General features: G+C 49.7%; 1 protein-coding gene across 1 annotated transcript in view; it reads right to left on the reverse strand.

The window, feature by feature from the left end:
* PDYN (prodynorphin) overlaps positions 1-20,120 on the reverse strand; it is a 74,672-nt gene extending 54,552 nt beyond the window's left edge. The window contains exon 1 of the mRNA XM_086929058.1: positions 19,698-20,120. The gene's annotated coding sequence lies outside the window, so the exon portion shown is untranslated. The remainder of the gene's footprint in view (positions 1-19,697) is intronic.
* Between the last annotated feature and the right edge of the window lie 4,280 nt (positions 20,121-24,400).

Here is a 24,400-nt window from a genome sequence, read left to right on the forward strand (position 1 = left end):
TTCTCGGAAGGGCACTGCAGCCTGCACAACCCATACTCCGCAAGCGCAGCCATTGACATTACCAACATAACATCTAACCTCGCGCTCTTACAAGTGACAAGTTAGACCATGTGAGGCTACACAAAGCTATAATAGTGGGAACGAGAGGCTGGTATTATTCATTTCCAGTATATATTGACTTAATGAACACGGTTGTTGTGCTCATGTGAAAATTGAAAAGACAGCTCCACCGTGTGGTGGGCTGGTACTAGAGCTGGTGCTGACAATTAGGTGCTGGTACTGAGCACCAGAAACCACTGGCACAAATTAAGCACTGCTCAGATCACTCATTGACTGTATCTTTGCTTTCAAAGCTGCACAAGGCCCGGTACCTAGGCGTGAGCTACTTACATACCACACATACATACATAGATCTCAAGGTTTTGGTTCACTTATGAGGAATTTCGAAGGTAGCTGCCTCCCATGGAAAACTACTGCCTTTAAAAGCAGGAGTAAATCCCATGCTAAGGGGTAAGATAATGGACCTTCCCCATATTTCATAAGGGTGTATGGGTAGGCTTTTTAAACAGTTTATTTTCTTGTGGAGAAAAAAGTGGTAAAGAATATTCCTGAAAATCTATGCTTTGCCCACATTTCCATGACTACTAACAGCAGTCTTTGTGAATCCCCTCAAACGTTGAAAATTAGATCCAAATGGGTATTTATATTTCATGCAAAATAAATGCTTTTGAACACTGGTAATATACAGAAATACCCGAATCAAATGTTTTATAACCACTATTGTTTAAGTCGGGGACGTTTGCAAACGTGATATATGCAGAGGGTTTCAAGTACGACCGCCGACCCCCGTTCTCTAGGCACCCACCCCCCCCCCCCCCCCCCCCCCCCCTGAGTGCACGTCACGGGTCCGGTGACAGGCCACGTTCCGCCAAAGGTGACAGACCCGAGGCCCGGGACCGTGTCCGAGGCTAATTGGAAGCATCAGCTGCTCGCGCTGCAGCTCATGTCCCGGGTCAGTGCCGCGCGCCACCCTGCATTGATTCCTTGATTATCATCAGCGCGCGCTGACCTCGGCAGCGAGGTGAGCTTCCGCAGAGAGGGCTCTGCATAAGCAGCTAAGCGAGGCCACCTCTGCTGGCCAGTATTTACTGTGTGAGAGCCGTGTGCCTCGAAAGATACCTCTGAAGTACACAAAAGGTGATGGATGGAATGCTTGCATTAACCTCATCCAAAGGTAACTACTGGGGGAGCCTCCCAGTCCATGGTTAGTTTGCACACCGTGCCACATGAGTTTAGACCCAGCCATATGCAAATTAGCTTTGCCACAACTACAGTAGAACCGTCCAGTCCTAATTGCCAGGCCCTGAACCGGAAAACAGATTTCGACCGGATTAGGGCTTGTCAATAGTGTGCAGCTTGGTTCTGTTGGCAGAGTGAGCACGGGACCCACGTCTGGGCATACGCGACGCACTTAGGCCAAGAATACTAAAGTTTGCAAAAAACATGATGGTTGCAATGCTTGAGTTAATTGCTACCACTAGTAGTTACTTGGGCCGCATCCCAGTCCATCGTTATTTCGTTCACCGTGACACCTCAGTCTAGACCCAGCCATACATGCAATATGTATGGCAAGAAAAGGGCCCCATGTTCACTGTGCCACAGGCCTCAAACTACAGCTTACTCATGACCAGCCGCGGCCTGTGCAGGTAAGAGCGGTGGGGTTGGGTGGGGCGGTATTTTGATGGACGATGATGAGGGAAATTAAATAAATAATTAATATTCCCTCGTTGTCGTCTGTCGAAATCCCCCTCCACCCAGCCCCACCGCTATTTCCTACACGTGCTGCGGCTGTTCATGAACCCCAAACCGGGCAAACCATTCTGGGGTTGCTTGTAGTCCCCTCTGGAGGAGGTCTCGCCTGGCTCCTCAGGACAGACTATTCACATAAGGAGAAGGGTCGGTATTGATTGGCATAAGGAGGTCGTAGTCTAGAGTGGCATAACGGGTGACAAATGGACTAGAACGCGGCCCGAGTGATTGCCAGTTACTGAGATTCATTTATTCCATCCATCACCTTGTTGTTGTTACAATTGATGCCCTAAGTGCCACGGGTATCCCCGGGTGTGGGTCCCGAGTTTACAGTGCCATAGGACTGAAGGTACTCGCTACTAATGTACTAATGAGCCTCAGGTAGGGTGAAACTGGGCTCGGGTTGCTTGTGGTCCCTTCAGGAGGGTGTCTGTTTGGGAGGGACTGTTCTCTTGAAGGGCAGCGCCAGCACTGCTTTGGATAATGCGGGTCTTTGTCTAGAGTGGCCTGGTGGGTGGAAAACGATGGACTGGAGTGTTGCCCCAAGCAATTGCCAGTGGCTGAGATTAATTCAAGCATTCCCTCCATCACCTTGTTGTTGTTGTAGTTGAGACCCTAACTGCAACAGGTATGAACAGACATGGGTCCGGTGCTGACGGTGCCTTAATAACAAGCTAAACTCTACTGACGAGGAGGGTAGGGCAAAACCAGTCCGGGGTGGCTTGTGGACCCTTCTGGAGGGTGTCTCTTGCCTGGCAGTTCAGGATGGACTGTTCCCATGAGTGGAAGGGTCAGTACTAATTTGCATAAATCAGCCCTTCTGCTATAGTGGTATGGTGAAGCGAAAAGGATAGACTGGAATGCGGCACCGTGCCTAAGATTAACATCAAGCATTCCACCCATCACCTTTTTGTTGTTGAAGGATGGACAGGCTGTTCAGATTCTTGTACTCCCTGGGATATCTCTGCTGTCTGAGACCTGTGTTGATATGTTCTGTGTAAGCTGAAATACAGCTCTGCTGCCTAGGGCCCTAGTGGATAAGATTTTAGCGCAGGCAGTAGCACAGTGCTGGATTGTAAGGCTGAAGCTGACTAGATCAATGTAAGTTGAGGGTCAGCTCTGCTATCTTGGGCCAAAGCCAATGAAGTTTCTGGAATTGTCTGGAAAACCCTTTGATCCCCCGCTCGGCGGCAGCTCCACTCAGCACCATGTGACTCTGGGCAATAGCTCACTTAATTTCTACGATGGCCCCCAGCGCCTTGAGACCCATGAGGGTGACTATTTTGCGCTTTACAAAAACACGGATTTTAAGCATAAGCAGATATGAGCTGTGTAACCTGCGGTCCAGGTAGATTAGGCCTGGAGCTGATAAGACCTGTGTATCTTGAAGGATAGCCCTGCCAGTCAGGGACTCAGCATAGATGGCCTGTGTAAGCTCAGGGTAACTCTGCTCTACTCTCACAGGATTATGACCACTAAGATCAGTGTAAGTAACCTATGTGGAGAAGTGTGGCTCAATGATTAGAGCGGCAGACCCTGATGCAGAGGTCTAGCCTGGGACTAGGGTTCAATTCCCCGCCTCGGCGGGTCTTGGGCTCAAAAATTCCACGGACCTGATCATTCTCGCCTCGGTGCCTATTCCAATCATGGAGTCCCACTCTGCAACTCTGGGCAATAGCTTGCTTAATCTCCACAACGGCCCCCACAACGCTAAGGATGCCTGGCCTCCACCTTGGGGGTGCCCAGGAGTGGACGCCTCACAGGGAAAGCCAGGATGGGTTCCACAGCGGTATTCGTACAAGTGCCTTGAGACCCGTGCGGGTGAGTAGTGCGCTATACAAGTATCAATTTTATGAACAGTGTTACTCACAGGTTTATATTGTCTATAGGGATGTCTATAAATTAAGTTCTGTACGTGAGGTCCACAACCTTTACCCTTTGAAAAGTTTATGAATTTCACAGAGCTTAAACCTAGTAGTAAAATTTCCCCTATAACATATTATTGGGAGGGACCTTTCACATAAGAGCTTTAATGTAGGTGAATTCTACTGCTAAAAGTAGGTTTTTGGACGTTTTTCTCCAGCACAGCCTGCTTTTGGAGTCTTAAAATAAAAGAACTTGTAAATAATAAACTGCGACATTAAAAAAAACGGTATGAACATTAGTAGACACCAAGTTCCACATTTTTGCACACACCGCTGTTTTTTCGTGTTAGAAGCCCTGAGCAGACTTGACTTAAAATGGGTGGCAGCTGGGAAGGGGTAGTAGGAACTGGCTATTCTCAGGAGTCTGCAGTGTGATGTAAGAGGTGTCTATCAAAAGTTAGTGGGAAGAGGAGTGCAGTTAGTATCGTGTAGACTGCATAAAGGACCACCTTTCAAGATTAGAGCAATCCTTTGAAGAACTTCCAGCCATTGCGTTGCGACCGGGAGCCTTCCAAATCAGTGGCATAACGTCAAATGATAGGGCCGCCCTACAAAGTGTGATGAGGGCCCATTTAGTCTCCCATTTCTCATACATATTCAATGACCTTCGGCTTAATGGGGCTCCTAAAGGGATGCCCCCCCCCCTACACTGCAGGGCCCGCCCCTGTTCTAAATCTATGCTCTTGAACTCCACCTTGATCACACCTTCCATCCAAGGAAGAACGCGCATCCCTGCAAACCTTGGTACATATTTACAAAAAAATGTGGGAGCCCCGAGCTGTGCCAAATTCAGCAGCGCTGCACTCCGACATTTTTAAAACGCAGGGATGCACCATATTCACAAGAATCCAGTGCACTCCTGTGTTTTCCATAGGGCTGGTGCAAAAAAAGCAGCCTAGCGCTGCACAGGCACCCTGCCGTCATGTTGCAAGGTTGCCTGCGCTGCAGGGGCGTTTGTTTATGTGCAGGAAGGAACTCCTTCCTGCACATAAACAATCATTCATGGCGATTTGCTCTTTCTGTGTGTGCTGCAGAATGCAGTGCACATGGAAAGAGCAAAAAACTAGACAAAATTAATAATTTATCCTTGTATCGCCATTCTAACACCTGGTAATCCTTGGCGTTAGAATGACACTGTTTTTGGTGCTACCTCAGTCTTGAAATCTGGGGCAGTGTCAAAAAGCAATGGGTGTTACGGTAGAACGCCCACAGCAACACCCATTAGACGCCCCTTTGCCGCAGAGGACTGCGGTGCAAAGGGGCATATTTACAAGGTGGCGTTAACCTCATAGATGCTAGTAAACATCCCTCCCCAGTGCTGCGCTGTCCATTGGAACTAGTGCTGAATGGACGTCCAATGGTCGTGCGCAGCACTGGGGAGGTAGTGCTGCCGTCGGCCAACGACGCAGCACTTAAGGGGTTAAGCCACGTTAAGTGGATTAGTGCCACCTTGTAAGTATGGCAAATGGCGCTACGCCACCGGAGCATATAGATATGCCACTCCGGTGGCTAATGGGGCTTGTAAATATGCCCCTTGTGCTAGTAGCTGAAATGAAGAATCACCTGGACAGCTGCAGTAAGTGTGGAGATCAGAAAAATCTTTGCAAGTGTTGAGTTTTCACACATGTGAGGCGTTGGGAGGGCTTCTTGGGTGATGGATCACCGAGAGCCCTAATACTGCAGACATCAACCATGGGAATTTTCTTAATTATACTTCACATGGTCGCAGCTTTGGTCCTTCATCACACACGACAGGTCTACTTACACGCACCGGGAGATTTATGGCATTTCCAGATGGTAGGACATTTTCTAGCAAAATTTGATGCGCTTAAAATATAAGAATGCAAGTTTTATGTGATAATCTACAAACACTCCATGCAAAAATGTTCTCACAATTGTATGACACAATGGGAATTTTGAAATTGAAAGTGATATGAATGACCCCTGTCCCTAAAATACTTGTGTACAACTCAAAAATACATATGAGTCCCTGATATTCAATTTGAATTCATTGGATTTTTGATGTCCAAGTGATGGTTGGTGCATATTTTAAGATTGGGGAGCATAACACTCTGCTGTACTCTTAGATCAGACTCCTGTGCTAAAAGTTAGACGGAACCAGTTTGTTTTGGTGGTGACACCAGCTGCCATTTTGCAGAAGTAAACAGCATCACCCTCAATGCTCTTCTAGATGATGTGTGATTGCCCTCTGCCACTGGGGCTCATGAAGCCCTCTCCACTCTTAAGAATCCAGGTATTGTATTCTGTTGAAATGGTTCGTGCTCCCTCTCTGTGGGCGATAAAACACTAACATACATGGATAGCACTGTGCATCGTGTGAGGTGTGTAGTTGGAAGAGTGTTGTCTCCGCCTGTGTGGGAGGTGACTTCATGTCGTGTGTTAGGACCACCGTGTTGCGGTTGTCGTGTGATGGGACACTGCGCTAGGCAGTGTGCTGGTTTAGGTAATGCTGCCTGTTTGCTGCGCTCCTCACTGGGTTAGCTGTTCGGTGTCATTCATCCTCGAATCCATACATTATTCAATAATTCTGGAGTATTTTAACAGTTTGAAGCCTACTAATTCCATATCTTTAACATGGGGAAGGAAGCTGGCCTTGCTCTGCATGATGTTGGTTTATGGTCTGTGTTCAAGGCAACGGGTGGGTGGCCGTTGGGCACTCGTTCACGCATTCATCACAGTTCTATGAATTAGGCCACTTTTGGCCACAGTTGGGTGGCTGGTGGACACTCGTTCACCCATCCATGGGCACTCGTTCACCCATCCAACGCAGTTCCATGGATCAGGCCATCTTTCAGCCACTGGTGAGTGGTCTGTGGGCACTCGTTCACCCATCCATAACAGTTCAATGGATCAGGCCATCTTTCGGCCACGGGTGGGTGACTGGTGGGCACTTGTTCACCCATCCATCACAGTTTCATGGAACAGGCCATATTTTGGCCATGAGTGGGTGGCCGATGGGAACTCGTTCACCCATCCATGGGCACTTGTTCACCTATCCACCATGATTCCATGGATCAGACCATCTTTCGGCCATGGGTGGGTGGCCGGTCGGCACATTGTTCACCCATCCATCACAGTTTCATGAATCAGGTCGTCTTTCGGCCACAGGTTGGTGGCTGGAGGGCACTCATTCACCCATCCATCACAGTTCCATTGATCAGGCCATCTTTCTGCAATTGGAGTCAGTCCAACCCACAGGAAGTCATTACTTTTTACAAGAACGCTGTCTTGATTAAAAATGATTTCCAAAGTTGCTGTGTTTCCTTTCCAGTGGAATACATTCCAGTCTTCAGGGTACTCCGAGACAGGAGATTAGCGTAATATCGTGCAATAATTTTTATTCACTAGTCAAGCTTGATTTAAATGTGTAGAGATTTGCTGTCATCCAGGAGAAGGATGGGGCCAGTGCTTAATTTGTGCACTGGGTGCAGTGGTTGGCAGTGAGACTCATGCTTGTGACCATGACTTATTTATCATCACCAGACTTTGGCTCAGAGCAAGAGAAAGGAAAGTAGAAGACTGACTGGAAAGAGAGAGAAATATAGATTGGAAAATAGAGGCTAAACAGGGAAAGAAACTGTAAGAGTGAGTGAAAGAGACAGGAAGTGTGGAGTGTTGGAAGAAAAAGGCATGTATTACTAGGCAGCCTTGGTTTTCAGTAACCGTAGCATATGCCAGCACAGGCAGCAGACTTCGGCTTTAGACCAATGCCTTATTTTGTGTGTTTTGTTTGATTTTTTAATTTGTTTTTTTACAAGTGAAGCACTTGATGTGCCTCTGTGAGACAGGCGTTGCAGGCTTGAGATTTGGGTTATAGCTCGCCTGTAAGAATATGAATTAGGCCCCTTATAAGCACTCTTACAGATCCAATAGTCCTGGGGGGTGGGGTGGGGGGGGGTGCTCGGGTTCTAGGACATTTGCTTATAAAAGACAATGCCTCTGACAATCATATCTTATAAATCCTCTCAATCCACCCAGTTTCTCTCATATGAGTACCCCTTTGGTACAAAAAAAATTTTGATCCTGGTCCTGGATATTAAAGATTTTTCTGCAAGAAGCATATTGCTTAATTTGTGCCGGCGTGTGAAGGTACTCTTCATCTGCATTAATTTATGCTTTCTGCCTATTTTTAAGCCGAGAACACATGAAGACTGTTTACAACTTAAATCCGCCTTTCAAAAGTAAGTAATACTAGCACATTCCTGGCCATTCTTACTTCTTTGTGCGGTCTGGGATAGTCCAAATTGTCACATGTTTCGGAGTGTGATGTTAGTGTTTGTACTCGCATTTGGCAGCGCTGTTGTGGGCCAGTGGGGGCTGGAAGCTGCAGCGACCACCTCAGAAATATTTGGCTCCTGGAGCGTATTATTTTTTTGTAACAAATTAAGCACTGCAGCTCTTACTCCCGTCTGACGTGGGATGTGCTCTTGAATTTCAGACTCATTTAAAACCCGTTGGCATCGGCCAGTTGTTCCAGCGCCACGCGACGGCTTTATGAAAATCCTCCCCTCATCACGAGGCGTCGTTGGTTCCCGCGCTGCGGCAATTCACGCGCCTAATACATTTCTGCCGCCGAATGCCGAGCGTTTACTGTTTTCTTTAAACAATATTTATGCACTTAATTTGGAAATGTCTGTATTTTTTCCCACAGCACCAGGGAGCAAAACGGCGTTTTCTCGAGCTGGATAATACCGGAATGAGCTGATGGGGACACTGGCAAAAGAGGCATCTTTCAGTAATGCTGGCGTTTGATGTTGTGCTGTTATTTCCGCGACCATGTTGTAGCGTCAAGTTTACGGCTGTGTGGTGGTGCAGTGCGTGGGTACAGCACTGAGAACATGCATTACGCATTATATATCAATTATACATACATGACTCTTTCTAGAGCTCTAGGGTTCGAATTAAATTTGTGCTTCACGATTCCGTTCCCTGTCCCTCCTGAACTCTCTCCTCCCTCCTGACACCCCCCCCCCTCCAAACCCCACCACACAACTTGCTCTCATACCTCCTCGCTATGGATGCGCCTAAAGATGTCTCCTCCCTGGGCTGCGCCTAGAGTTCCAAACCTGTGACCTCCAAGCACTAATATTAGGTCGACCCCCCCCCCCCCCTCTTATGTGTTCCCTGTCTTTAGGCCTATCCCTCCTCTTCCATCTTCCCCGAGCTGTGCTGTGAGCACTTGTTCTCCCCTTGTAAGTTGCCGCCCTCTTTACTCCTGTCTCCTCCTCCATGCCCCTTTAGAGGTGCTGTAATCAAAAGAGAGGGGCTTGTAGTTACCCAAAGGGAAATTGAGCACCAATATACTGTCTAGTAAACAAAAGTATTTTCCCTATGGGAGATCAAATATTCTCAGATCCAAACGGGATTCAGAGACCTATCACACTCCGTCTGCAACACTCACTCAACTCTCAATCTATTGGCTTGGGGAACACTTACCAGAAGCAAAAATAATATTTATGTAAAAATATACAATTTATTTCAATAAAAAACATATGAATTCTTATGCATTTTCAATTAAAAACATATATAATTAAACAATAAAAACCACCTAATGTGGAAATGGAGAAAGAATGGGAAAAGACACTAGTATCTGTCTTAATCTTGTCACTTCGGGCCCCTTTAGAGGTGCGCCATCTTTACTCCCACCCTGGGTGACTCTTTCTGCAGGGCTCCAACCTCCACTCCCAGCCACGCTTGATTCATTCTCTGGTGAACCCATCTTTACCCCTCCCCTCTTCCCCGTCTAACACCAGCCGCGCCCCTGAATGTGGCATCACGTTGGCACTAATTGATGTGAGATGTATTTAAAGCCCCCACATGTTGCCATTGCTGTAGCCTCAGACTGTGAGGATTCTGACATATACTGCAGTCTGGCTGGTGTTATCAACGGCATCCGTAGTGACTTAGGTGTGTTTAATAGTTGACAGGTGAAGGGATTGCTGCTTAATAATGGCTTCACCACACGTGCCACACAACCCACCATCTGCTGCAAAAATTGAAGGTGCCAAAGATTTCAACAACATATGTTGTTGCTGGATCAAAGAGAACAAAAGTTACACATGAAAGCACAACTTTGGTGCTACGCGGTGGCAACCCTTCAAAAAAGTGCGCTGGTTACCTTTCATTTGCTCGTTGCTGGATTCATGTGTAAACTAGCTCTGGGGTGAAACAGTTGTCAATATACTGTTAATGTGCCTCTAAATGACTAAGTAATGAACTGCTGCCTCAGAATGTTCTCTATTGTTGCAGTTGTAATTGCATTTATATAGCTCTTACTACCCCTGACGAGGCGTCGTGCTGCATAGTTTGCCTTTCCTTGCCACATAATTTAAGCAAAACACACAAGATGATGGACGGAATGTTGCACAATGGCAAAACATTCACCCACAGTCACAGATCTGGGTTTAATCCATCGTTATTTTGCTCACCAAGCCACCCCAGTTCAGACATGGCCATATTCAAATCAGTCTTGACTCGTGCCTCATGGGAACAGTCCAGCCTGAACTGCCAAGCCATATCTTTCAAGAACTGGAATCAAGCCTCCTAGGACCGGTTTCTGGCTATCAGCCGTCTTCAGCCAGGATAGCTTGACTCCAGTGGCTTAGTGAGCAAAGGACCCACGTCTGGGCATACCCATCCCACATAGGGTTATCAGCAAAACACACAAGATGATGGACCGAATGTTGCACAATGGCAAAACATTCACCCCCAGTCACAGATCTGGGTTTACTCCATCGTTATTTTGCTCACCAAGCGACCCCAGTTCAGACATGGCCATATGCAAATTAGTCTTGACCCTGTGCCTCATGGGAACAGTCCAGCCCGAACTGCCAAGCCATGTCTTTCCTGGACCGGAATCAAGCATCCTAAGACCGGTTTCTGGCTATCAGCCATCTTCAGCCAGAATAGCTTGACTCCAGTGGCTTAGTGAGCAAGGGACCAACGTTTGGGCATACCCTTCCCTCATAGGGTTATCAGCAAAACACACAAGATGATGGACGGAATGTTGCACAATGGCAAAACATTCACCCCCAGTCACAGATCTGGGTTTAATCCATCGTTATTTTGCTCACCAAGCGACCCCAGTTCAGACATGATATGCAAATCAGTCTGGACCCTGTGCTTCATGGGAACAGTTCAGCCAAACTGCCAAGCCATGTCTTTCCTGGACCGGAATCAAGCATCCTAGGAACGGGTTTAGGCAACCTGTCACATCATTTACTCCTCCATTGCCCCATAACTACAGTGGTCCAGGCAACGAGGCTGTAGTGGGTGTACATTGCTGGGGGTCTTGCCAAGACATTTCATTGCTGTTGGTTATCTGGCTTGTTGCCATGTGGCTCTGTTAACTAGTTAGTTGTAATGGTGGGGAGCCCTGCTCTCTTTCATCTGGCCTACCTGGGGTGTGTTGGGTGAATACTACTCACAGCCACCTATAGCTATAAGACTGGCGTGAGCAGCAGGTATTCTTAATTTTTATTGTATATTGAGGCATTAAACACTCTGTTGATGGGCTCACCACAGTAATAGACACAGCAAACACCGGCTCAAATTAAGCACTGGTTAGATGTATCCATGTACAGTGTTTCTTAGTGGGAATTACTACCTTAAGCAAGTTGATACCCAAAGATATGGAATATGTCGTGTGTTTGTTCAGTGGTCTGGGCAACGTGTCCTACTATACAAATAAACGCATCGATAGCATGATTTTTGTACCAGGGTGAGAACCCAATGCATGCAACCATTGTAAAAGGAAATGCACCTTTTAATTTAGGTGCGGAGAAGAAAATTAGAAATGCCTCATTTTTCTTGAAAAGAAAACCCAGCAGGGATCCTGGCATAATATGGCTCACATATATAACACACCCAATATACAGGATGGTGCCTTGGGCTTTAAACCAGGTAACTGCCACCCAACTGTACCCATTTAATCGACCAGGGAGGGATGGACATCTGAGTCGAATGGAACCTGTGGGTAGTATAGGCAGTGGCGGCTGGTATTATTCACAGATGATGGGGCGGGCGCGAGGGGAGGACGGTAATAAATAAATAAATGTATAAAAGCAAAACTTACCCTGTGCGCCGGTCCCGCGTCTCTGCTCCTGCTATCCTCGTCAGACCGAGACACAAGAAGTATAGTTTAGGCTCACCTGACCAATGCAGCGTTGTGATTGGTTTTAAGCATCCTGGTTTGACGCTTCAGCAGGGAATGGGGGCCTGGGCTTGTTCTCCCCGCAGGCTGTAATGCAACCTGCATGGAGGACCGGGAAAGTGCACATAACTGTTTGGGGCGGCTCGAGAGGGCCGACCAAACCGACATTGCGCACCTAGGAGTGGACAGACCACTCCTCCCCTGCCCTCCTCCGAGAGCAGAGCAGCCCCGCCCACCTGCCCGCCCAACCGCAAAGGAAACATAAAATTATAATAACTTAGGGGCAGATTTATGTTAACTGGCGCATCCCCAGGTATGCACCGGTTAATGTGCGCCACAGTGCGCCACAGCTCCGCCACCCATGGTGCGCCGCATTTACAATGCGGCGCACCATGGGGCAAAAACGGCACAGATGCGTAACGCATCTGTGCCGTAAAGGTGGCGCATTGCTGGAGTTGCGTCGCAAGCGCGACGCTGCTCCAGCAAGGCTCGGGGGTGCCCCATCTTCACAATGCTGCGTCAAGACCTACGGCAGGGTTTTGACGCAGCATTGGCCTGAAAGTGACTGAGTGAAATCTTATAGATTTCACTTAGCCACTTTTAGGAGGCGTTCCTGCGCAGGAACGCCCCCCCCCCCCCCCCCCTGCGCAGGAACGCCTCCTTATGGCGCAGGGCCTTACAACGTGACGCATCTCCTAGATGCGTCACGTTGTAAAAAGGGAGCATTGTTTGCACTGCCGTTGCGTCAAATAAAGTGACGCAATTGCGGCGCAAAGAGGCGCAAGGTCCTCATAAATCTGTCCCTTAGTTATTATCATTTTATATTTCCTTTACTTCACTGCTCAAAAGTAGTGGGGCGAGGCTCCTCCGCCACAGCGGAGGAGCCGCCCCTGTGTACCACCCTCCACACAGGAGTGCATCGTCTGCCTCTTTCCTATTCTGAGGATGTCGGACCTCGATACTTGGAGAGTGGGTGAGACCACAACCCCTTGGAGATGGGGCAAGACCCCCGTGTTTGAGGATTATGTAAGACATCAGACCACGTGATTGAGGATGAGACAACATCTCCATGGAGACGGGGTTGTGACCTCTATACATCCGTCTGAGAAGGGGGGAGGCTTGAAGGGGGCAGGGACTGTTGCTGAAAAGTACCGCAAAGGCAATTGTGAATCCTTCCCTGTATCCAAGCCCCCTCCTCCCAAGAAGAGAAAAAAAGCCTTGCTGAGGCTGGTCCCGATGTCCTGGGGTGTTTTCACCCCCCTTAATAGACAAGGGCAGTTCAAAGTCTCAAAACAAGCAGGAAAGACACTATTTACAGTGGTTTTCAGCTTGTTTTACCTTCCATCGTGTGATATTGGCTCCTCACCAGGAGACCGTGTGATGGGATCTGAGATCACGCATCACACGGTGGAACCACCCTGTGATATATCCTATCGACTCCTCACCAGGCGCCCGTGTGATGGGATCTGAGATCGTGTGTTACTCAGTGGAACCGCATGAGTTGGCATGTCTAATATCTTCAGGATCAAGGTCTCTCAAGCATTGGCAATGTGATTGGGACAGCCCCCCCCCCCCCTCCAACTCACCCCCCCCCCCAAGGTTTATTCCCCCACATCCTGAACATTTAAACCTGAGGATCTAAGTGAGATCACATCCTCAAGGAGAAATGGGTTGGACTCCCTTTTCCTGAGGATTATGTTAAAACCTCAAACACTGGGAGTGTGGGTGAGACCACATCTCAGTGGATACGGGGTACGACCCCCTCTCTCCTCCGATTGTTAGACTTTGAACCCTTGCAATATGAATGAGATCACAAGCCCCTAAGGATGGCGTGAGATTCTCACTCCCTGAGGATGTTAGCCACACGTGGCCCCTCATTTCCTGAGGATGTCAGACATCCAGCTCCGGGAATGGGAGTGAGACTGCAATCCCCAAGGATGGCGCGAGACCCACATCTATAGATGCCAGACATCCAACTCTATGTATATGAGGGAACCCTCGCCCTCCCCATGGATGGTACGTAACCCACATCGATAAATTTCAGACACCCCGCCCTGGGTATGAGTGAGACCTCCACCCACAGAGGTGGCGTGAGATACACGTCTACCACGTATGTCAGACATCCAGCCCAGGTATGTGAAGCTCCAGCCCCCAGTGATGACGCACGGTCTGTAGGTCCTGAGCATGTCAGCCATCGAACCCTGGGTATGTGAGGTGGGTGAGACTGCAACTCCAGGGGGTGGCGTAAGATCCACAGCTCCTACACATGTCAGACAGCCAGCCCTGTGCAGGTGAGCGAGACTGCAACTCCAAGGGGTGGCGTGAGATCCACAGCTCCTACACATGTCAGACAGCCAGCCCTGGGTGAGTGAGTGAGACACCTACCCCCAGAGAGGGCGTGAGATACACATATCCTAAATATGTGAGACCCCAGCCCTCAGGGAGGACGCGAGTTCCATAGCTCCCGAGGATGTCGGCCACCGAGCCCGGTGTGATGTGAGTGAGACCCCATACCCGCGGGAGCGCGCGAGGCCCATATCTCCCTGGGATGTCGCTCACCTTCAGGAAGCAACTCAAGACCTGGCTGTTCGAGCAGTAGCCGACCCCCCTCCCCTAAGCACCTTGGGACCCTCCGGGTGAGTAGCGCGCTATATAAATTTCTTGATTGATTGATTGATCGTGTGTGAGTGAGACATGCATGCCAGGAGGTGCAGGTGGGGCACATGAATCGACGCGGGAAGGCTGGTCCGAGAGCCATCAGATGCGGATCCTTGCATTTTGTGGCTGTTTTAATCAGTTTGAAATTAATCACTGGCTATTAATCTTGGCGTGACGAATCTCCCGTTTGATATATTGATTTTTCAATAGGACCATTTTTTTCCGGATAAATCTAACAGATAACTCTGATATTCCTTTTTTTTTTGTTCTATTCCCGAGGGGAGACCGGCGTCCCCCACAGCCCTTACCTAACCCTATATTTCAGCAGACCTCTGATCCTGACCCTATTCCACCGGGGCAACCTATTTCGCGAATTGTGACTCTTTGCCTCGCCATCTGCCCCCCCCCCCCAACAACGTTATTACGAAACCCACTGTTCATTTTGTCTACGCCCCCACCCTCCCTTCTGTTGCCCAAACCCTACTTACCCTCAAAGTTCACCCTTGTCTTTAGTTTTAATGTGACCCCCGCTTTTATAAGTGCCCCTTCCATTCACGAGTTTATATCCTGCAGTGTTTTGGGCTCCCGTTTGCCCTTCCTATATTTTTGTATCCCAAGGTTTTTCCTTATAAACCACTTCACCCTTCACTGCAGCTCCCGGGGTAGATGTTCAACCCCGCACCGGGGGTGGGATCTCTGCTACACCTCTAAGGGCTGGGGTCTCACCCTCCACCCAAGTGGTTGAAGTGCAGCCCGCACTTAGGGTCTCACGTTCCTATGAATTGAGGTCTCACCCCCACCTCCAGAGGTCAGGGATCGCCCCCTCCAGTAGAAGGGACAATGCCCTCGCCTTAAGCACAGAGGTGGGGGTTTCTCGCCGAAAGTCCAGAGATTACGGGGTCTCACCCTGCTCCCTAGTGTCATCTAGGATCTCACCCTCCACCCCTACCCGCCCCAGTGGTTGGGGAACCAACCCCTCCCTAGGGACTGACATCTTAGCCGTCTTCACTCCTTCCACTGGTCATGGTCTAACCCTTCCTCTAGCGTGTGGGCTCCTCTCTAGCTGCTACGGTGTCACCCTCCTCCCCAGTGATAGGGGTCTCACCCTCATTGCCCGTAGTCAACGTGTCTCCCTCCTCCCCAATCCTATCCTCCCCCATTACCAGTAGTTATGGTCTCGCCCTCCTCCCCAGTGGAGGAGTCTCACCCTCATGGAGTCTCACCCTCATTCTCAGCAGTTATAGCCCCCCCCCCCCGCCTCCCCAAGGATGGATCTCACCCTCATTCTCAGTACTTAAATTGTAAATTGAAAATTGTAAAGTGATACTTGTATAGCGCACTACTCACCCGCAATGGTCTCAAGGCGCTTGTACGAATACCGCTGTGGAACCCGTCCTGGCTTTCCCTGTGAGGCGTCCACTCCTGGGCACCCCCAAGGTGGAGGCCAGGCATCCTTAGCATTGTGGGGGCCGTTGTGGAGATTAAGCAAGCTATTGCCCCGAGTTGCAGAGTGGGACTCCATGATTGGAATAGGCATCGAGGCGAGAATTATCAGGTCCGTGCAATTTTTGAGCCCAAGACCTGCCGAGGCGGGGAATTGAACCCTGGTTCCGGACAAGACCTCTGCATCAGGGTCTCCCGCACTTAGGGTCTCACCCTCCACCCCTACCCGCCCCAGTGGTTGGGGAACCAACCCCTCCCTAGTGACGGACATCTTAGCCGTCTTCACTCCTTCCACTGGTCATGGTCTCGCCCTTCCTCTAGCGTGTGGGGCTCCACTCTAGCTGATACGGTGTCGCCCTCCTCTCCATTGATAGGGGTCTCACCCTCATTGCCCGAAGTCAACGTGTCGCCCTCCTAATTAGCAGTTATGTGCTAAATTCCTCATCCCACGACACACCCACCACTTGCAGGTGACACAGTAGTGTGCCGGGACACACAGTTTGGAAAGCTCTGACTTAGGGTCTCACCCTCCTTCCCAGAGGATGGATCTCACCCTCATTCCCAGCAGTTAGGGTCTCACCCTCCTCCCCAGAGGATGGATCTCACCCTCATTCCCAATACTTAGGGTCTCACCCTCCTCCCCAGAGGATGGATCTCACCCTCATTCCCAGCAGTTAGGGTCTCACCCTCCTTCCCAAGGATGGATCTCACCCTCATTCCCAGCAGTTAGGGTCTCACCCTCCTTCCCAAGGATGGAACTCACCTCATTCCCAGTAGTTAGGGTCTCACCCTCCTCCCCAGAGAATGATCTCACCTCGTTGCGAGTAGTTAAGGTCTCGCTCTCACACCCGCGGCCATGATTGTACCCACATTCCCAAAGATTGGAGTCTCACCCTACTTCTGTCACCCTGCTTTCAAGTGTTGGGCAGCTGATACCACACATTTCCACCGGCGGAGGTCTCCCCATCTCACCCTACGATACATCGTCCCTCCTCCCAGGAGTTATGGTCTCGCCCTCGCCCCCACAGGTTGGGGTCTCACCAGCTGTGAGACGGAATCGAATTCCAGTGAATTCGGGTAAATACCAGGACAGGGGCGCTGACTCAGAGCCGCCTGCTGATTCCACCCCGCACCTGATGGTTTTCCTAAAAAGAGTAGGTTACAAGGTACAGCGCCTTGAAGACGGGGTTCACCGATGCGCTTCTGGGTGTCCGCGTCCTCGTACGTTTCGATCCCGCTTTGGTGCGGGCAATACATCGGGGATAGCTCGGTGGGTTATGGCTCCTTCTGCTCACTCCTCAAGGTGTCCTAAGGGAGACGGGATAAAAATCCCGGCAGGGTTGTTACATGTGGAAAGAAATAAAATATACACCCGTTGCCACCAAGCGCAATTACTGCTATTCCGTAGCAACGCTATCAAATAGCGCTTGGATATCCAGGACTCTAGCGCCAACTAAGAAGGCGAGGTTTTCGTCATTTCCACGATCATAAAATCGATGTATTGTTGTCAGTGAGAAGACCCTGATGTTGCCAGCATTTCAAGGCTACAGCCCTGAGGCGGGATTGGATGGGGCAGTACTGTAGAACAAAAGAATTCTGATATTAAAGCCACGGTCTGTGGGTGTCGTTCAGCAGAGTTTAATACAGTTACATATTTCATGTCTTTTTTCAAGCGCTTTGTGCTGCGTTTCGACTCCTCTCTAAGCGCCCTGGGAGGTATCGAGAAGCCAGTAATGGTGACCGACAATTGTAACCGTCTGCGGTCCTGTGCTTTATGTTAAGACGGTTTTGTACAGCGCTGTGCACTGCAGCTTCAGGGCGCTTGCCTGAGCACCAGCCCAGAGTACATGCTGAACTATAATGATCGGTATGGGGACTGACCCACGATGCCGAAGTGCCTTTGTCACTCTCTCATTGTGAGACGTGGTCGAGCGAAAATCAGTGCGCACGGCCAGTGTTCATGAGTCCCTCGAGCCTAGGATAGCCCAGTGGGTTCAGCCGGAAATGCTGTTTCCGGCGTTCCACTTCCAGAGGCTCCGGTCCCCGAACCATCTCCCGTTCATACTACATAAGATTCTTGATCCTCCGCGCGTCCCCGCACTGCTGCAGGCGCCTAGAAGACACACATTTTAAAAGAAGCGCTTCTTCCGGCTGCTGTAAAGTGTACATGTGCCGCATATTGAGGCGTACAAAGTTCACCAGAGCCAATTCCTCACCCAGCTAGAGAGAGAAATCACAACTGTCACGAAGCGCGGTGTCTGAAGTAGTGCTGCCAAGGCCGTTACTTTTCCCGCTATTTGGCATTTCTTTTGAAATGTCTTCTAGGCAGTACAAATTACTGTTTAAAAAAAAAAAGTTTTATATAGCGCGAACGAGACCCGAAGGTGTCAGAGCGCTACACACGAGCACCAGTAGTGCTACAGAACGACACATTCATTTGGTTAGGCACGAGGAGATTGAGCGATTTGCCCAGGATAACAGGATGTTGAGCGTTCCCGCCGAGACTGGAACCCGGTTTCACAGCTTCGAGGTCGACCACTGTCAGTGCCTGGGTTTTGCAGGCTGTGCTGAGGAATTTGTGAATTTCCGACCCCGATGCACCGCCTCTACGGAATGACTGCGGTACCGACGGACAGAACAATGCCTATCACATAGATTGCATTGGCAATGGTGCCCGCATATTTGCACTGGGAAGCACGAATATATCACGCACCGATTGACGTGCAAAATGCAATTGCTCTGGGTATAATCATGTACAACAAAAACGTTGGTGCAAATTTGGACCGCTATGGGTGCAAACTTATAATTCAGAAATGTTGATGCAAAATTGCAACGGTGTGAATGGAATATGTGGAATCCGAAAACGATGTAAAATTGCTCGGTTTAGGAGCAATTTATGTAAATCGAACACAAGGACGCAATCAATCTTCTTCGGAAATGTAGGTGCAAAACTGAACCTGTGTGCGTAGAATGTACGTGACTCGAAAATGTTGGCGCAAAATCGCAGGATGTACCAATGGAATCTATACCACTTGGAAATGCCAGAGCAAACTTTAGGTGAAATGTATGGAATCCGGGTGTTAGAGTGAGCAAGTCCTACACTATGCATTACTTCTAAGGCCTCCCTGGTTGTTTCAGCCCCGTTGTCTCTTCAGGTCTCATTTTCTGTTACCTGCTTGGTGGGGGGTGGACGTTCTTACATCTAAACTTAGACTGCTGAGCTGTTTTGTAGTGCTGTAAAGATACTTTTTCACAATACTCATCCTTTAATCATCTCGGAAAGATGATGTTTCCCTTTGTCATGGTTTCAACCTGTGAGACCAGATCTGAGGTCCATGCCTCTGCCGCAGGCGCTGAACTCTCGGGGCTATCTCATCTCATACTTTATTTATGTATTAAGAGATGTGCTTTTTCAACTACATCACAGCCTTAACCAGCTCACGAATTCTCCTGGACATCGCAAAGGCGAGTCCACCCTAAAAAACACAATTTATAACTTGGAAATTGAAATTGAAAACAAATCTCTGCAGCAGGCACACTGTCGAGGTCAACTGTGCGTTTCAAATAAATACTGATCTTCAAGCTCCTAGAAGCCTTTTGCATTAAACTACAATTTGATACTGGCCTGCACAAGTATGAACTTGGACAAAAAAGTTTACAAAATTCGGGATAAGGTGTCGAAAACGTACCTCCAGTCGCTGCTCCGGGTCAGTGTGGGGTTCTTCTAGGTTCTTCGCCACACAGATAGCGCTTGATGGGTTCTCTGGGCGCTGGATGTCCACACGACCGAGACAGCTGCTGGCAGTCCTAAGCAGGGGTGGTAGGTGGCGTAGGGGTTATTAGACGGAGCTAGTACCTAGGGGTGCCAGTAGTCTTGGGGTTCCCCAGGGGGTCTTGACTTTGGGGCACTCAGTGCGGAGGTTTTGCTACACAGGTTGCATCAAGAGGAGCTCTCCTCCTGCATAGGGGGCACAGGTAGGAATGTATTAGGCTTGGGGGTCCCAGGGATGCTTGCTCTCCTAGGCAGGGGTCAGCACCCTGGACTTTGCTCCTCCTCCGGGTCTCTCCTCCTGCCAGGGGCACTGCGGTGCCACAAGTTGGGGTTTCTGGCAGAGCCGTCCTCTCTCCTCTTTTTATCACCTCTTGTAATTCAGCGCCCGCTCAGCATAGGCTGAGCTGAGCCAATGGGGGAAGAGCGGCGGGCGATGAGCGGTGCGCGCGCGCGCACCCGCGCACGGGCGCGCGCACGGGCTCCCGCTGCCTCCGCTCCCCCTCTGCCGCCTTTGGAAGGTTCCTCGCCCCATTTCTGCTCTTTATGCACTGAGCGGGAACGGCGTGGGCGGCTGAGGGTGGGAGATGGGGGTGGAGGGGAGCACGGTGAGGGTGGGCGAAACCACCGCCCCCTCTAGTAAATATCCACAGCTCTGTGAGGCTGGTGTGTGGGAGATGGCGCTCCTCAGAGCAGACGATGCAGCGAAAAGCACCAGACCTTCCCCCGCGCAAATCAGCCGTGCGTTAAAATAGTGGGGAGTGCACAGGTGGGCTTCTTCGAAGCGCTGTAATTGGTCCTAATACTGAAAAGGCTTCGCGGCAAGGAGGCCCAAAAACATTTAAAGGACTGGGGAGGCGGGGCGCACTCGGACTTTCACACATGGCTTGCAAGTTTGCAGTTTATACTACGTTATAGGGTCTGCGTTCTAGTTCTAATACATATTATTCTTACAGTACACTAATTTTGCTTGCTATTGTTCCTCAAATCTTAACACTAAAATACTATTCCAAAGTACATTCTTCTCCTCGGGGAGAAGGACGGCGCGTGCACTGTCGAACCAGCGAACCTGGACGCAGTGTTATACCTGGGGCACCTGGGCAGAGTTTTAGATCTGAGGCCATGGACAGGTGTAGGCCTGGGGGACATGGGCAGAGTGTGAGATCTTAGGTGCAAGGACAGAGTGCGCGATCGGGGCCCAAAGACAGAGTGCGCGATCGGGACCCAAGGACAGAGTGCGCGATCGGGGGCAGATGAACAGAGCAGTCGAACTGGGGCACCTGGACAGACTATGGAGTCGGAGGTACATGGGCAGAGTGTGAGATCGGGGGTACATAGACAGTGTTAGAGCTTGGGCACATGGGCAGTGTGTGAGGAACATGGTGCAATGGGCGGCATTTCACGAGCTTGGTGCACATAGCCAGTGTGAGGCGCTTGGTTCACATGGGAAATATGTGAGGAGCTTGGTGCACATGGGCAGCATATGAGAAGCTTGGTGCACATGGGCAGCATATGAGAAGCTTGGTGCACATGGAGCTTGGTGCACATGGGAAGTTTGAGGAGCTTGGTGCACATAGCCAGTGTGAGGCGCTTGGTTCACATGGGAAATATGTGAGGAGCTTGGTGCACACGGGCAGTGTGGGAGGAGCTCGGTGCACACGGGCAGCATATGAGAAGCTTGGTGCACATGGGCAGCATATGAGAAGCTTGGTGCACATGGGCAGTGTGAGGAACTTGGTGCACATGGGCAGTGTGAGAAGCTTGGTGCACATGGAGCTTGGTGCACATGGGAAATTTGAGGAGCTTGGTACACATGGCCAGAGTAAGGAGCTTGGTGCACATGGGAAGTTTGAGGAGCTTGGTGCACATGGCCAGAGTAAGGAGCTTGGTGCACATGGGAAGTTTGAGGAGCTTGGTGCACATGGCCAGTGTGAGGAGCTTGGGTTTCATAGGATAGTGTGAAGAGCTTGGTGCAATGGGCAGTGTGTGAGGGGCTTGGTGCACATAGGACAGTGTGAGAAGCTTGGTGTACATGAACAGTATGTGAGTAGCATGGGGCACATGGACAGTGTGAGAAGCTTGGTGCATATGGATAATGTGTGAGGAGCTTGGTGCACATGGTCAGTGTGTGAGGAGCTTGGTTCACATAGGACAGTGCTCAGAGCTTGGTGCAATGGGCAGTGTGTGAGGTGCTTGGTTCACATAGGACAGTGCGAGGAGGTTAGTGCACAAAGCCAGTTCGAGGCGCTTGGTGCACATGGGCAGTGTGAGGAGCTTGGTACAATGGGCAGTGTGGGAGGAGCTTGGTACAATGGGCAGTGTGTGAGGAGCTTGGTGCACACGGGCAGTGTGAGGAGCTTGGCGCGCATGTACTATTTATTGTAGGACAAGCTATATTTACGCCAAGTCTGTGAGAGTCTTGTGGTGCACGAACAGGCACTGTGAGAAGCTTGGTGCACATGGGCAGAGTCCAGGGAGTTAGTGAATGGAGGCCCTGCGAGGGCTTGTGACGCAGGGACATCTTGTTAGCACTGGGCCGGCTGGCCAGGCCTGCTCCGCGGGTGGCCCCTCGTGTCCACCGCCTCAGAGGCTGACACCGAGACGTATTGTCTGTTGGCGCGAAGGAGTGATTTGACACCAAGTCTCTTGAAGTGACACAGTAATTAGTAACACCGAGCTGGGGAACAGTAACGCGTAGGACGCACAGGGACTCCGGACGCCTCGAGGCGGTGAGCACGATGGACGTGAAAACACAGTGTCATTATTATTTTGCCATTGCTATAACGGCTCACAGTCCCGCGCCATCTATCAATCTCTCTGACAAGCTAATGGCACCAACACCGGGTGCGTCAGTGTAAACACGGTGACGTCAGCGCCAGCCCGGCTGCAGCTGCGCAATGCACCCTGGTGAGGGTTATGTGTTGGCTGAGCGCCGAGATATGCCTTGGGGTATAATTCGTTGCACTTTATAAAGTTATATTAACGTAACATAGCAATGATGGTGCCTACACAACAACTAATCAAATCAAATCAAAAATAGCTTTATTCGATTTCAAGAAATAGAAAATCACAAAAGCACAATTTAAAATACATTTCATCATCATTAGCAGTAATTAATTAAAAAAGATACTAAAGACAAACATATTAAAACTTTAAGTTAATGTTTGTCTACATCTGATAACACTTTTTAACAACTAATCATTGGTGTGACAATTCAGACTGTTTGTGGCCCCAAAAGCTATAAGAAGGGTGTAGGCGACAAGTATTAGACGACAAGTATTAGTTCTTTTTAATACTTTAACAACTGTTATGCTGTTCATCTCTAAATTATACAAACAGCGCCACCATGTAGCTGCTGTCATAAGTGCCGTATTGACAATTAAGTGCTGGTGTCTACCACTGGCTCAAATTAAACACTGGAGATTACCTATCTGCAGGCCCGGGAGCAGTTCTGAGAAAATCCTAGCCTTTATTAATGCTGGATCTGGTGCACACCTTCAAATTGGTGCCCGAGGGGGTGTGCCCACGGCTCCCTTTCTCTTTGATGAAGAACAGTGTTTCATTTGTACTTACGCTGGCATCAAGCCGAGTAACCTGACAAGGTCTCAGTTTGTATGCATTTCTCCACTGGTGGTTTCCGTTTTCTCAAAACAAGGTATACCTATCCAAAGTTCCATAGGTGCCAGGGCGCATCCTCCAGCCTACCAGGGCAGACAGGACAGGGCCTGTGTGCCAGCGTCGGATTGGTAACGGGGGCATTCGGGCAATGCCTGAGGGTCCGGGGTCCGAGTTCCAGCTGAGGGCTGCTTTTTTGCAGCCTGGGGGCCGATTTGGGCAGTGTCTCTGTTGTTTGACTATACCGCCAGCGGCCCAGTTGGTGTCTGAGTGGCCTTTCTGGAGGGAGATGGGCACGCATTATCTCCCGTATAGCAGCAACAGGTAGAGGTGTCACCCCTTTTCTTTCGCTGGGCCTCCCATTATTGTAGGCATACTGAGCAGGGCAGGGGGCCTGAGCAGAAGTGGCCTCACTTGTTGTCAGGTGTGTTTCACTAGTGCAAACTGATGCATGCATTTTTTTAACCCCCTCCCCTTTTTATGTAAAATTACGCTGAAAGCACTGATTTGAAGGAAGGCATTATGCAAATGTGGGACGATTTTTTTATGCGTGCCCGGGCCGATTTTTAATCCCAATCCAAACCTGCTGTGTGCACACTCTAGTCTGCGTTGGTAGACCAGTTCATGTTCCAGAACAGAGTGTCACTGCCTATTACTAATCTGGGTATGAAGGCACATGTACTTCCACACAGCTTTGACAGTGAGGACGTGTGCAGGGCCATTAGGCCACTCCAGGGAATCGCAAAAAACACAGTTGATGGACAGAATGCAGATCAATGTCTTACATTCACCCCAGTACAAAGATCTGGGCCTAAATCCATCATTTTTTTGCACTCCACACCACCCTAGGCCAGACAATGGCTATATGCAAATCAGCCTTGACCCTGTGCCTCATGGGAACAGTCCAGCCCGAACTACCAAGCCATGTCTTTCCCAGGATGCTTGTTTCCGGTCCAGGGAAGACATGGCTTGGCAGTTCGGGCTGGACTGTTCCCATGAGGCACAGGG

Source organism: Lissotriton vulgaris, chromosome 7 (assembly GCF_964263255.1).
Source record: "Lissotriton vulgaris chromosome 7, aLisVul1.2, whole genome shotgun sequence".
Lineage (NCBI taxonomy): Eukaryota > Metazoa > Chordata > Amphibia > Caudata > Salamandridae > Lissotriton > Lissotriton vulgaris.